The 14,918-nt window shown below is 39.0% G+C and overlaps 1 protein-coding gene across 4 annotated transcripts in view; it reads left to right on the forward strand.

Annotated features, from left to right (window-relative positions):
- The first annotated feature begins 11,696 nt into the window (after nucleotides 1–11,696).
- The window catches only part of znf644b (zinc finger protein 644b), a 44,043-nt gene continuing 40,821 nt past the window's right edge, over nucleotides 11,697–14,918 (forward strand). For 2 of the 4 annotated variants that reach the window (XM_028588511.1, XM_028588514.1), the window contains exons 1-2: nucleotides 11,697–11,758; nucleotides 12,057–12,281. The gene's annotated coding sequence lies outside the window, so the exon portion shown is untranslated. Of the gene's footprint in view, nucleotides 11,759–12,056; nucleotides 12,282–12,308; nucleotides 12,341–14,918 lie in introns of those variants that run through there. The other 2 variants (XM_028588512.1, XM_028588513.1) reach the window with 2 other exon arrangements.

Consider the following 14,918-nt stretch of genomic DNA (forward strand, 5'->3'; position numbering starts at 1 on the left):
TTCCTAACTATGTTTTAAACATTTGTTCTTGTATTGTATCTTATTTATTATTTCATGTAGATTGTATCCTATTATTTCATGTATATTTTGTATGTGTGCTGTGTTTCTGATATTTTGCTGCTGTAACACTGTAATTTCCCATGTTTGGGATCAATAAAAATATATCTATCTATCTTATTAATGTTTGACGGCTGCCGTCTTTCTGCTTCCCTTCATTTGTTGTATCCTTACTGTCCCTACTGTGTGGGTGCTGACTGACTGGGTCTCTCGAGTTCTATTTTTGCACTTATCAAGTTTAGCTCTCTCCACTCTGTCAGCATCTTCTTCAACTGTTTCTCTGTAGAGTTACAATGAGCAGCGAAAATTATATTTTCTAAGCACAAATCATTTATTAACCCTTTGTCATTGAATCTAATATTTAAAAATTGTTTTTGTTCTTTTCTTTTTCTTTGCACTATAAAATGCTATACATATATGTATACTTTAATAATCCATCAGAAACCCCGAAAATTTACTTGAAAAGGCGGTGATTCCATGGGCAACATTCATGACTTGCACCTCATACCTGATGGCATTATTTTAATTTGCAGGAGTCCTCAAGTTGCTATGGGTAATTGAACGCATACGATATATAGATTGTTTCATTAAAAAAAAAGGAATACAAGGAATTCTTTAATTGAGTGTTTTTCCTTTCTATTAATTTTATCAATCCTTTCATCTTCTTTGGTTCCTTTAAGACACAACTTACACAAATTTGTATTTTAAATATTTTTACCATCATATTAACCTGTCCTATATTAACGCATCCCTCACGAGTGATGTAACTTATTTTATCTTTTCGTTATGGCTTGTTATTGTTTTGCATGGTTGAACGCTGTTAGAAGATGGCTTGTGGCCTATGTTTCTTGGCCGTGTTTCGATGCTTGTATAATATCTTGTACTGAATGTGAATGCTGTTTGATGTTTAGATATGCTGGTGCTTTGCTGCTTCTTGTGGCTCTGCATGGCAAACAGGAATAGCTTCTCTGATGCTCTATATGTCTGTGTTGTGTCTTGCTGACTTCTGTCTGTATAATTTAACCTGTACTAATGTCTTGCTTCTTCCTTTTGCTCTGGTCTAAAATCATCTGGCCAAAAGGACTGCAGTTGAAAATTAGCCGGCTGGCTAACACTGGCACATTTACAGAAATGTTGATTAATGTGTGTTGTCCTTTATAAATAAAGAATAAGAATAAGAATAAGAACTAATGTCTGGACAATCAAACAACCACCAATATAACAGATATAACAAAAGGCTAAAAAAGCTTAGCATTTACCAACATATAAAGTAAAATGTCAGTTTGGCCCACATTGTGACCTGTCCTCATAGTGTGGGCCCACAGATTGATGTGATGTGTACTTGAGATTTCAAAGCAGCCCTTTCAGGCAACACACAGAGCTTCACATGTGGAACTGAAGCTCTGTGGGCTCTGTTGTCCATGTCATCGGGGACGTGGACAGTCCACTGTAGTCCTTCAGGAGCTCCATCAGTGCCCTGCAGGATCTGAATGTACCACCCCTGCTCTTCATCTCTCACTCTGCTGTTGATCTGAGACTTCAGTTGTCAATGACTCACAGATGCAAAGTCTCTTTCATGGACAGTACCAAACATGCAGCAACCACCCCCCATGTTCCCTCTAATCCATATGGACTATGAAATTCTTTTGGACTTTTTTAAAGTTTCTGTAGCAGAAATTTGGATTTCTTTCAACCAAACGGATGGTTCCATGAAACGCTCTTCACAAGTCAAATTAAGGATCACTTCACTACTATCATTTAATTAATTACATTTCTTGACACAGTCCCTGTACAGAAATAAAGGTCATGATGTGCATACTGTAGGCTACATAACTATAGTAATCTCTGCAGAAACTGCTGTGCCCACCACTAATAATTCACCCCAAGGATTTAAAAAAATCTACTGAGATGAATAGTGATTTTCTTTTGTTTTGATATTAATGTTATTTGTATGCCTGCAGGGTACTGAGCTAAGAAAGGAAAATAGGGAAAAGTTTACTATCTGTGGTCAGATCTAAAATAGATCGGCTTTTATTAGAGATATTTAAGTGGGACTTTGATACTGATAAAAAGTAATGCATTAACTATTAACACGATTTGGCGTAACACCCTCACATTATGCCAGTTTAGTCCAGGTCTGCTTCACAGCCTGATCACAACATCTGATACACTGGTGCCAAGGAAATGTAGTGTGTTGTGTAAAAATGCAGACCGCGCACGTTACGGTGGGCTCAGAGCGGATAGGGACCTTCTTTGCTATAAACTGCATGGTTAATGATGCCAACATAGCTCATGTGGTAGCCCGGTCGACACCAAATCTCCTGTTCCCAGGGGTAAAATGTAATCACGTGGGCAATCATTAAGATTCAGGCTCTGTTGTGATCAAAACTGCGGCGTACACACAAAAAGCCCTCTGCTCTTATAAAGCATATTTAGACCATTATATAAGCCACAACTGACAATTAGACTGTTGGCTGACTCTCTCACACACATTTTCCTGAGCCTGGTTCACATTTTTTTAACGCAATCTTTGCACGGAGTGAGCAAGAGGTTGCCTTATCAAAGTCTTTCCGTTTTTGTAGCTGTTAAAAATGTTGATTCTGTGTAGCTCGTAGAGAATTAATACTGTCCCACAGTAAATTGTGCAGTTGTTATTGGGTTGCTGTGATTTGAATGCGCATGTGTAGTCCATCTTATCTGAGCCAGATGTTTCCAGGTTGGGGCCATTTTTGTTCATGCGACTTAAATGGTGTTGAGTAAAGGAAATTACATCAGCTGTCTTCACAGACTACTGTCACATGTATCCTCACATTCAGCCCAGTAAACGGGAAATTGCCTAAGAGAATAACAAATCATTTGAATGAGCTCCATGAGTTATAGAAAAATAAACTATTATTTTATGCTACAATAAATAACTGGATAAAAAAAGAAGTCAAAAGAAAAATCACTGCAAAAGCGTTTCTGGGTATAAGTTTAGGTTTTTGTAAATGTGGTATCTACCTGCTGAGATCTTTCATGGCTTTGAAATAGTGCATGGCATTTCCCCAGACTGTTCCGCTTCTGAAAGCTGTTGTCTACCTGCTGTCCGTCAGCCACCTGCTCTTCCCAACAGAGTAGCAAAAACATCTGCAAGCTGGAGAGACTTGGCTGTCTAGTGTAAGCCCAGTGAGCAGACACCAAATCATAGAGGGGGGAGGGAGGACAAATATGGAGAAATAAGGGGGACTCACAGATGCTGCATTGCAGATTAATGCTAATAACCCTAGCGCAAGGACAGGAGAAAAAAAAAAAAGCTCAGTGATCCAGATGTGTGGAGGAAACAACTCCCAGAGGAGTGGTGTCTCCTCTAGACGGGACAGAGGAATAATTCATCTGAGCGCTGCAGACTCTGCTTGCATTGTGTTTGGGCCAAAGGGTCGCTGTGGATGTCTGGTGATCCGCCTTAGACAAACCTAGCTGTCCCCTCCACCCATCCATCCACTGTCCTATCAAAAAAGATATTTTACAACTTCCACATTTTTGCCTTTCTAAAACCAAAACAACAAGAGCAAAAGTGTAAACTGCAATTGTTAGCATGTCTTGCGAAGTAAACTAATTACTTTGGTTTGTGAAGAAACTGTTTACTTTAAAGGCAGGGTTGGTAACTATTTCCAATAGGCACTTTTTATTCATTGTTTGATAATAAATGACTTATGGGCTCTGAAAAAGAAGCAATCAAAATCTGTCATCTGCACCTGCTGTAATCCCATAAAAACACACACCAATCACTGCCTTGGTGCCCGCTTGAAAAGAACCAATGAAATGCCTCATAGCTCAATGCGCAACATCACCGCCGAAGTTACTGCAAGTCTACTGTAGAATGGAAGAGAAAAAACCCATAAAAATTGCCCGCTGCCGCTGCTGGTTACTTGCAACCTCTTGCCCTGCTTAAAAGGCAAAGAAAAAGCACCGGTGCTCGTCTGTGTGTGGGTCTGAGCCCCGACAGGCAGGGGGAGGGGTTGGACGAAACCCTGACGAGATGCTACTTTCAAATCTTGCTGAAGCTAGCTTTTTAACATTACCAACCCTGCCTTTGAAAATCAAAGCCTAAAAGCATATCCTTCTTTACTCTTTAAAACCGGGATAGGATCTGGGTTTCTAAAAACCAGGAAAAAATGTTAATATCCACAACACATAACTGGGATACTCCAAAAGGCTAATCATAACAAGGCTACAGAGGCAAACAAAAGCACACATCTACAGTATTTCTCCTGCAGCTTCCTCCAGCTGCTCCTGAGGCCAGCTGGGAGATGTAGTCCTTCCACTGAGTCCTGGCTCAGAACCAGCATTTCCATCCAGTCAGTTGTGCTTGGTATACCTCCAAAAAAGAGGCGTGTCATCATTCAACACCTCAAGTGATTCTTAATAAGACTACAGCTGGTTAATGAGACTACAGCTGGTGATCACTATTCAACAGCACAATGAAAGGCCAAGGAGGAGTGTAGCTCAGGTTCCAAAAAAAACAAATATAAGTCCTGTTTATTGATCATTTACAGTAAATATGTTCTTTATAAGGGGGCAGTGAAGCCATCGCTTGTTCTTGCTTGCTCAGAGAAACCTCCCCAGGATTACAGATGGCACAAAGTGTAGTTTCTCTTGCTGCCTGAGATGTGTTCATTGGCACGGCTGAGGGCCGTTGGTAACACACTGTAGAGGCAGAAAAAGTTTGTGTTGGATAAGAACCAGCAGAGAGGATTGCGCAACATTAGGCTGAGCTCACCCTGCGTAATATCTGGGATGGGGAGGGACCGAGGCAGCAGAGAAACCATCAGAGCAAAGTTCGGAGAGGAATAGAAGGGAAGTGGAGCCAAGCTGTCCCAGAGGACGACTGGTACAAATCCTCTCCTAATAAAAAGTGATGAGTAGATTGTAACTCAGACTTTGACTTGGAGACTTTGTCAGAATAAGATGAGGTACAGTACACGTGTCAATGCGTATAAGAGATAAGGAGAGATTGTCAGGAGGTGAAACTGTAACAATGAGCTCATTTGCAGCTCTTTCAGGTCAAAGTGTGAGATGAGATAGCAAACACAACGTTATATTTCTTTTTGAGGTTGATGTTATGATCTTATCACCTCAAAATTCAGGTGTGTGCACACATACTGGCACCGACCCAGTTCTTTGTAGTTACACATACACATGCTTGCCAGATGCACATACAGTACGCCTATAAAGCATACATTTGGGCACACATGCATACATTGAACCAACAGACATGCACACACGGCACTGGTGTGCACAGATATAATTCAAAGATGCATAAGTTATTAGATATTATAAATATAATACATGATACATGTTGCATTTTTCATACATAGTTTTTGCAGTATCGGGCAAAAATAACATGGTGCCTCAATTTACTCCAGGCTTCTAAGCTCTATTTATCTCATTGCTATGGTAACCATTATAAGGAAGGGCAGCCGAGTAAGTCACTGAGAGGAATTTGCTCACCTGCAGCACCCTCTAGTGGAAATTAAATGCCACTAGAGTTTACATCATAATGAAAGAAACTACTTCAGCTGCTTCATTCTGTGGTAAAACAAAAACATACACATTAAGGGATTTATTTATTTATTTAATCAATCAAAAACGGCATTCAAGACAAAAGAACGGCATTCAAGACAAAAGAACAGTCTTTATAGTTATAGTGAGTTATAAATTTGTGTTTCGGCAGCTTGAAAAAACTTTTACCCAACTCAGGCAGTGGAGGTCTCATCTCAAATTGCATTACATTATTATATAATTTCATTATATTTCAGCTTGACTTTTTTTTCTAGACCCCATACCCATCCGGTTATTCTTTGACCCCGGCTGCTGTGTGTGTCACACATTTTGTAAGAAAGAAACTGGCCAAAAAGATTAAACTTAAAACGTAAACAAAAAATGGCTGCTCAAAATAACTCCAACTTAATCTTACTTCAGAGATTTAGACAGAAAAACGGTAAATGAAGCAGTTCTTCCTTCAAAGTGTTTGTATTCTTTGAATTCATGCACACAGTGAACTAAAGCCTGTTTTATGGTTCTGCGCAGGCTCCACGCAGTATGCATGTAAGTGTCCTGATTTATACTTGTGCGCTGGTGTGTGCGTCAAGCCAGCATGTGTGTGTGTGTGTGTGTGTGTGTGTGGGGGGGTGGGTGATAGAGCGAGGGAGAAGTGAGAGAGTAACGGCGATTATTCAGAGCAGTACCAAGTCTAGAGTCATATAGTGAGAGAAACAAAGTGTCTCCCCTGTTCTTTCTGACCACAGTGGGAAATCTGTAGCAGGAAAAGTTAACCCTATCCTTGATTTCATGTTGTTTATGGAGAAGGAGAACCAGGAAATGAGTCGGGGGAAATGCAAGTGCAGGTGCACGTCAGGCTTCGGCGTAGGGTCCGGCGTAGACGCAGAGGGGTCTGCGGGGGTACGCCGTTGATTCGACGCAGAAGCATAAAGCGGCCTTAAGCCTTCTCTGAATAAGATGCAAAACATAATGGTGCAGAGTACTTTAAGATGCATCTGAAGTGGATTGAAGCCCTCCAGCACAGACAGACACTTCTGCAGTGAGGGGGATGAGTGTGTGGAGGAGTGCAGACTGCGACCCAGAGCCAAAGTCTGCATTCCACAGCTGTACGGTACAGTCCGGAGTACTGTAGCACATTTATTACAGCAGCTGGATGTACAGGAAGCTGCTTGGCTCGTTGCGCGCACTCATCGTGCCAAAGTGTTGGGGATAGCTGGCCATGGCCGCTGAGCAAAAAAAGTACATCATTTGCTGCCACACTCCTACTAAAAACAACTGAAATTCCTGCACCACTGTCTGGAAAACAAAATAATTCATCTTTGATATTGAAATTGACACAGAGCATCCAGCTCAATGGCAACATATACATCCAACTGGGATGATATTTCACAGAAAAAGATGATGACTATGAACAACCCCCAACGTACTGCCATTGTGAGATCAGAGTGCAATGAGACTCAGTTCACTGTGGATCTAACTTCTCTGGCAGGGGAATCATTAAAACAGTCCCATCACTTGATTTCCCCGATGGCAGTGTTGCCCTTATACCCTATTGGTTCTCAATTAAATTGAAAGTGTTGCAGCATGCAAAGGCAACAGTAAATAAATCAGCTGCATGAAAGCTCAAAGACTGTCAATCAATTATCCCATTAGTGAAAAAGTTGACAGAAGGGCCCAAACAGGCCTTGTTTTCTTGTGTGATTACTAACTCAAGCAGACTAGAACGTTCCAAGGGACCACATTCTCATCTAATCCATTTGAGGCGGCGGCCCAGGATAACAAGGCGGACGGGGGGGGTCCCACCGTAACCTCACTGTTACTCAAACCAGCATCTGTTATTCTTTGTGTGCAAAAGCATTAACTTAACAACAGAGCCAGGGTCATCCACTATTCTCTTTATAAAGCAATCACGGGAGGCAAAATGGGCTTATTGAAATAATGAGCATGCACATACAACATCTGACACAGACTTGCAAGATTTCTCTCATTTTTCGCTTTGAAGAGAACAAACACATCGGTGAAACTTTAAGCATTCTCTTTATTTCTCTTCATCAGATATGTTGTGAAAAGAAAACAAATATCATTGCAGACTCCAAAGCACTTCTTGTCTCTAGTGTACAAAACTAATCAGCCTGTGTTACTTGCCCAAGGTCTTCCCACTTTTTATTAGCAATGTTCAGCCCCCACAGTGAGGCAACATGAAAGAGAAAGCAGAGTGCTCATAAGATGGCTTCGTCTTTGCAATTTATGTCGATCTCACTTGCTTTAGCGTGTTTACAGAGGGATCAATTCCCAAACTCCAAGGGCCAACATTGTCAAAAATGAATAATTTAATAATGATAACCTTAAACTTTCTGTTTTGCCATACTTGCCTCTGTAATATTTTTCCTGCTTTTTTTTCTCTGCCAAAAAAACATGACTGGAATCAAAGAAGTGCTGCTTGTTTATTTCATAGTGGTGACAAATTATTATTATTTTTTTTAAATGACTTTGACCTTCGGGCTGTTAACAGATTTCGAAAAGACGCTTGGAAAGCTTTTGTCTGTGAAGCCTTCTAATCTATCCTAATGTCTACATAGTTTTAATGACTTCTCTTCTTGAGTTTTAAGCACTTTAAATAAATACAAAGTTCTCACAGATTCATTTTCCTCACCCTCTTAGCCCTTTAAATCAGTATGTGGCACCAGTGAGGCGAACAGCCCAGCACCATACCACTCTGTTATATCCATTCCAGAACTGCTTAAGATCTTGCACACGCATTATGTGAATATCAGTGCTCCACATGGCTCATCAATGAATTATGGCCCACTGCTTTCCAAAAGATACCACTGTGTGAGTTCTGCTTAGCTGATGAAAAATTACATCAACATCAAAGAAGTCCTCTTAAAAGAGCAAGTTTAGAAGAATTAATATTTGATAATGCTGAAACCCTGCATAAGCATACAGGCAATGAGTGCCTGATAATCTCTTAAGAATATGAAAAGCCCTAATATGCCATATTTACTGAGATTAAGGATTAAAACAGCATATAATATGCGTTTAAAAAGCGTTTTGCATATCAAAATACAATTTGTGAGCAGTGATTTAATGGTAGTTAATAAGACTCATTTTAAAAGGCATACTAGGAATGGACCCAGCAAGCTTCCCTCTGCCACCTTGTGGCCAATTTATACTACTGCAGGGGGGAATGAAAGGGTCTTACCATTCAAGTCATAGTTGCATTTTTGAACTTCTGATGCACTCGTGTGACTTGTACTTGTGCAAAGTTTATAATTGTTGTTACAGATGTAAGTTAAAGGGGGAATGCACTGATTTTACACATGAGGACCATAATGAGGAGAGTTTTCTATTACTCTTTATTATTTTGTCTTTTTTGGCTCTGGGGGAGCTTTGTCAGGACCTAGCAAAACTACGGATGCACCGATTAAAATTAAATAGATATAAATTTTATGAATTGGTATTATTAAAATCATAAATTGTGCACCAGCAACTCGGAAAAAAATCATCAAGTCATTATAATTCAAGTATAAATGGAGCAACAAAGTGGTCAAAACTTTAACAGGAATTAAAGTTTCAGTATATAGCCTAATGTGTATAGTATAAAACATAGAATTGACGGCCCCATTGTCACCGATATATGCGATTCAGCTATTTGAGTCTGTATTGGATATTAGTATCAGATTGGTGCATTTTTAAAATTTGTCTCTTTTGAAGCCTCTGACTTTTTGGTAGCACAATACTGAGCGCAGTGGTAGCTGGTGAAGTTCAAGACACTATATCATTTGAATATATATTCTGCTGCATATTGATTAATTTTACTCTTGATACTTCAATTACATTTTGCTGATAATACTTGTGTACTTTTAATTAACTAGGCCTACCATTTATTAATACAGGAAGTTTACTTGTAATAGAAGATTTTTACGTTGGGGTATTGCCACTACTTACCTACTTAAGCAAAGGATGTAAATATTTTTCTCCACCACTGCTATTTATTAAATACATTTAATTATGGACACTGTGCATATTATCTATAGTGCACCAGTTCTTTTAGAATCATATTTAAGATTGCACTAGGTTTAAATTTAAAATTAAGGATTAGGATTAAACTAGGTCAGTCAACTGCAATAGCAGGCCAGTGAGTCTCAAGTCTATGACCACAGGTGACTTCATATGCCTGAAATAAAAAAAATTGTCATCTTGTAAATCACAGATAAATAACATTGGGATTTTTATAGACAGACATTATGGCATGTCATAGTGGGGAAAAAGCAGAGGTGGAGATAATGTATGAATAAGTGTCATCGCTGTTGCTCAGCTAATGCAGACATGGGATGCACGTTTGAACTAAAGCATCATTTATTATAGAAAAAAATGAATTTCAAATAGCAAAGAGTGGTCAGGTGCCGGCCTTGAATTCAAAAAAAGCCTTCATTAGTGAGCCACTTCACCTGTACAACAGAAGAGAGACAGTCTGTGCATCAGAGTTAGTAAACGGAGTAATTCCTCATACTGTCTTGTGCCCTGTGATTTAAACTGGTTCTCTGGCTCTCTTTGTTAACTAGCTTCACTATAATGATGTAGTTTTCTGTGATGTTCCAACGCCATGGCTGGAGGCTGGAGTTTAGTCAGCAGGATCAAGAAAAAAAAAAAAAAAAAAAAAAAAAAAGCGAGCCACTGAAAATGGAGGAAAATGGCTTGCAGTACCCCAAGGTAGGAAATAAATTGCAGACGATAACTAGTGAAGCGAGGCACAAACAGCATAATAAATTGTTTCAGATTTTTGCTCTCATTTTGCAGAGCAAAATCAAACTTTGGAGTGCACAGTTGGCAGACCATTAAAATAATTACTTCATGCTCTGAAAACAGAGGGCTTATGTCAATCCATATATCTCACACACAAAGACATTGCACTCCTCGGAATTGCTTTGTGTTTTCTGCCATCTAGGTGGGTACGATGATAAGCTCAGATCACAGTGAAGCAAGCACAAATACAGTAAGTGACTTGGAAATAGCTTTAAAAGAAACAGATCTCTGTTGAAAAAGGAACTAAACCGAGAGTTAATACACACTGGCATGAAGTAGATAAATATTTATGCCCAAATGTTTATGTCTTACAGTTATTTCAGTATATTAATATTAATGATTAATGATCTGCATTCCACACATTTAATAATTTAGCAAATGTAAATAAGTCATATTTTGCCCACTATAAATATTCAACAGATTTGGAGAAATTTTAGTTGTCTCCTGACTAATGTGCAATAATAGCAATCACTGGAGCAATGTATACATTCAAAGATGTGTTAGTAAGTTGTTTAATCCAATCAATATTTTATATGTATATGAATATGAGAATTATCACTCCAATCAACCACTGCAGACACCACACACAATGCACTGAACAAATACATACTAAAGTTAAACACACTATAAGTCGGCCTAGTTTGAGATATATATATATATATATATATATATATATATATATATATATATATATATATATATATATATATATATATATATATATAGAGTTATGGCAACATCACAGTTGCACTACACTTCAATGCATGAGGCTTCCACTTTCCAGTCAGTTTATACAGATATTTCAATATTCTTCTAATTAGATAATTAGATGTAAGGGACAGAAAATGAAACATATTAGTTCATGATTGCGATAATCAGAATTGGAGTTAACCATGCCTAAAGCTTGTGTTTCTGGATAGTTGGATGGAAATCATGCTCAAGTTAAAACTTTAAAGTTGCTATTTTTTAACCACTGACTGATGAGGCTTGATATGCCTGATGGTTTTCCTGCAGAATCATGGAAATAACACTTCGGCAAGAAAAAACATGTGACAGTGTTAATAATATATTTCCAGCATGCATTATGCATCATAATTCTAAAATTCAAATGAGGGTTAAAGCTCATTGCTTTACTTGTACAAGAGCAGTTGGACATTAAATATACAACAGTAGCATATCTTTTTTTCTAGTGAACCTTTCATTACAACCATTTTGAAATTCAGTTCATGATAACATAAGACACATTTAACCCTCTCTGTCCAAGTTACACTGTGGATGATGACATTGTTAAACCCAGAAGAGAGCAACAGAGCAACTGCACACTGACACTCAGTCCAACCTTTCCCTGTTTACGGTAGGCTAACTTAAATAAATAATAGATAGGCTACATTGCAATTTTGTGGTTGTTGTTTACCCATATTGTAGTGACAGTCCAATTTTTAGACTTAAGTCTGTCAGTATGGATAAGTAGCCTACCTCTTACAATCCCACTTCAAAAAAATCTGATCTATCCCTTTGTCGTGCACATCATGTCACTTACAAACTTTAAAAAGAAATGTCACATTCTGTTATCCTTCAAGTTCAAATTTGCCAACATTTGTCGCTTTAATTTCTCGTGTTTAAGTTATTAATGTGAGCTGGTCTAAATGTAGGCTATTGAATGGCGAAGAATTGAGTGGACATAAAGGCTCGGTGTGCAGTTTGGGTGACGCTCATTCCTCTACCTCCGCCGTGAACATCCCTCTCCTCTGGACCAGAGTGCAACCTGCGTGATTTTAAAGCAAAATGGCGACAGTCCAACAGAGGTAAAGGCGAGTAACCGTGTCAGGTGCTATGGTTGCAATGACAAACTTAAGGACATGAGTCGTCGTCCTGAGGTAGGTGTTACTACAGCCTGATGTACAGTTTGATGTGCGAAGGGATACATTGCAGCCAGGTATGGTCATCAGTCAGCGATGTGTCGCTGTCGCGGGTCTTTGTCAAGGTATTAAAACACTGCAGTGAGTGACCGACTACTGAGAAAGCTGCAGCTAGTCTTACCTCAACTTTAGATTGGTTCGCTTTGCTACATTAAGTGTTTCTCCAGGACATTGCTGATACAGTTTTGCCTTTGTGGCTCAGCCAGTGGGCAGAGCAGCTAGCTGACTGTCGCATAGCCTGTCAAAATAAAGTCACAGCTGGTGGAGGCAGCTTTTTGCTATCTAGCTAAATTGTTTCCCTTTGTACAAAAGCACAAATAGGTGTTTTTGAGTTTAGACGAGATTAAATTAATTTTTACATTGATATTTATGTAGGATGTAGCCCATGCAAACCATTTGAAGTAGAACTAGCATACATGACTAGTAAAGTAAGTAAGTTTCATATCGCTGACTTTAAATGGCCCATTAGAGTGATTTTGAGAGTAGTTGTGGGGAAATTATGAGACCCATATTGTAGGGAAGCTGTTAACGCCAAAAGTAATGTCAGTGGCTAAAGCAAAGTTGAACTCTAATTAACCTGCAAGTCAAGATGAGATAGTACTGCAGAATGCTAAGTGCAGATCAAGCACAGCAAAAGATTAACAGCATCTAAGCAAATTTTTTAATGTAATCAATGCTTGGATTTAAACGACAAAACAAAAAATACATACCTAAAGCTATGGAAGTTCTTCAATGACAAAGCTACTGAGCCAGCATAAAATAAAGACAAGACTATATTTACCATCCCCTATTTTACTTACTTAAGTGTCTAAAATGTATCCACTATATAGTGCCCTCAAAGGTTCCCTACAGAAGGCATGTACAGTAATTGGGTGAGGCTATTTGCACCCCTGGTACAATTAGCAGTGTATGCTATTTGCACCCTGGTGCAATTAGAAGTGCTATTCGTACCCTGGTGCAATTAGAAATGAATGCTATTAGTACCCCGCCGGTGCACACAGCAATGTGTTCTATTAATACCCTGTCTGGTACAAATATCAATGTATGCTATTTGCACCCCTGTGCATTTACAGTACCTTGGCATATATTTACACACAGTTATCCATACTACTCATGTATTACACCTTTTTGGAATATTATTGCCCTGACATTCTTACCCTAACCATAACCAATCCCACTCCTCTTGCCTAAACCTATCCAACCCAACCAGAGCAGGCATATTCATGAGTCTTCCCCTACCACCCTGCAAAAAAATAAATAATTCGCGTTTGCGGGTCCTGACTTGCGCAATTGCATGCAAATTATCCAATCCAACTTTAAAAAAATAATATAACCACATAGGGGAATCGAACTCCAAAATCCCATACCAAAGGTAAGCGTACTAACCACTCACCTAGCAGTTCTTTTAGAAGTTGAGCAACTGTTTACCACTTGGTTTATTCAAGCCTCGGTTGCTAGGTAACCATACTGTATACAAAAAAATAGGTACTAACTAACAAACCAACGGTTGTATGCTTTCACTGAAGACAGAAAGCGCAACTGTAGTATCCATTTTCCGCTAGAAATTCAATTGTTATAAACTTTAGAGACAAAACTTCCCTAATGCCAGTTTCTGCGGTCATGGAAGATGAACGTCCGCCATGATTTCGGTGCACGAGAGCAACGTGTTTTTGTTGTTACGTCACAGGGTGTAAATAGCTCAGCTGTGCGGCCGAGGCTATTCGTACCGGGGGTGCAAATAGACACTCCGACAGTAATTTCTACTTTCTTTCTGTCTATTTTCCGCTGACAATGCAATTTGTTGCATTTTATAGATGCTCAAATTACATTTGTGCGATACAATAATATTGAGTAATGATGCAAATCACATTGATTAGCAAGTAGTCTATATCGACGACATTACACTTCAGGTGCTGCCGGAAATTATGCCGGTTGTCCCTTATTTCAGGCTGGATATCTGCCACCTTCCGCTTTCTTTGTGTTGGCATTCTAATTTCTGGTCGATTTATGAGGACTCTAGTAGGGCTGCAACGATTAGTCAATTCAATGTTGATTATAAAAATGTTGTTGACGCATAATTTCATCTTCGACGTGTCGTTCCAGATATGTTCTTAAGGGGCAGGGTTCCAGACTGCATTTTGCGACCATTTTTTGAGACGGTGCGAGTAATGTTTAGTACTTGTGCGACCTGCAAATTTTATGACTTTTTAATTTTTTAAATTTTATGTTGAAAAGGAGGCAAGAGCGAGCCACACGCTGCGGTACCGCTCCCTCACTTGGGTTAGAGGTTACGTTAGAGACGCGAAGAGAGGAGACCACTTCTTTGAAAAATTAAATCCATATAGCAGCTAAATATATAAATCTGACCTCGTAAAAACAAATAGTGCTTGTGTTAGTGTTGTGACCTCATCTGTCTCTGGCTACTATTTTCGACACTGGCTGTTAGTTAGATGTCCCCGCTCCATGGAAGTTTAATTACATAGATATTATTATTTCAGTATAAACAAAAAAAGAAACAGGAATGAGGGAGACCCTCTATGGTGCTGAGGCAATAATGTTATAATTGACAGTAATAATAATACATTTCTTCAATAT

This window comes from Perca flavescens, chromosome 9 (genome assembly GCF_004354835.1).
Source record: "Perca flavescens isolate YP-PL-M2 chromosome 9, PFLA_1.0, whole genome shotgun sequence".
Lineage (NCBI taxonomy): Eukaryota > Metazoa > Chordata > Actinopteri > Perciformes > Percidae > Perca > Perca flavescens.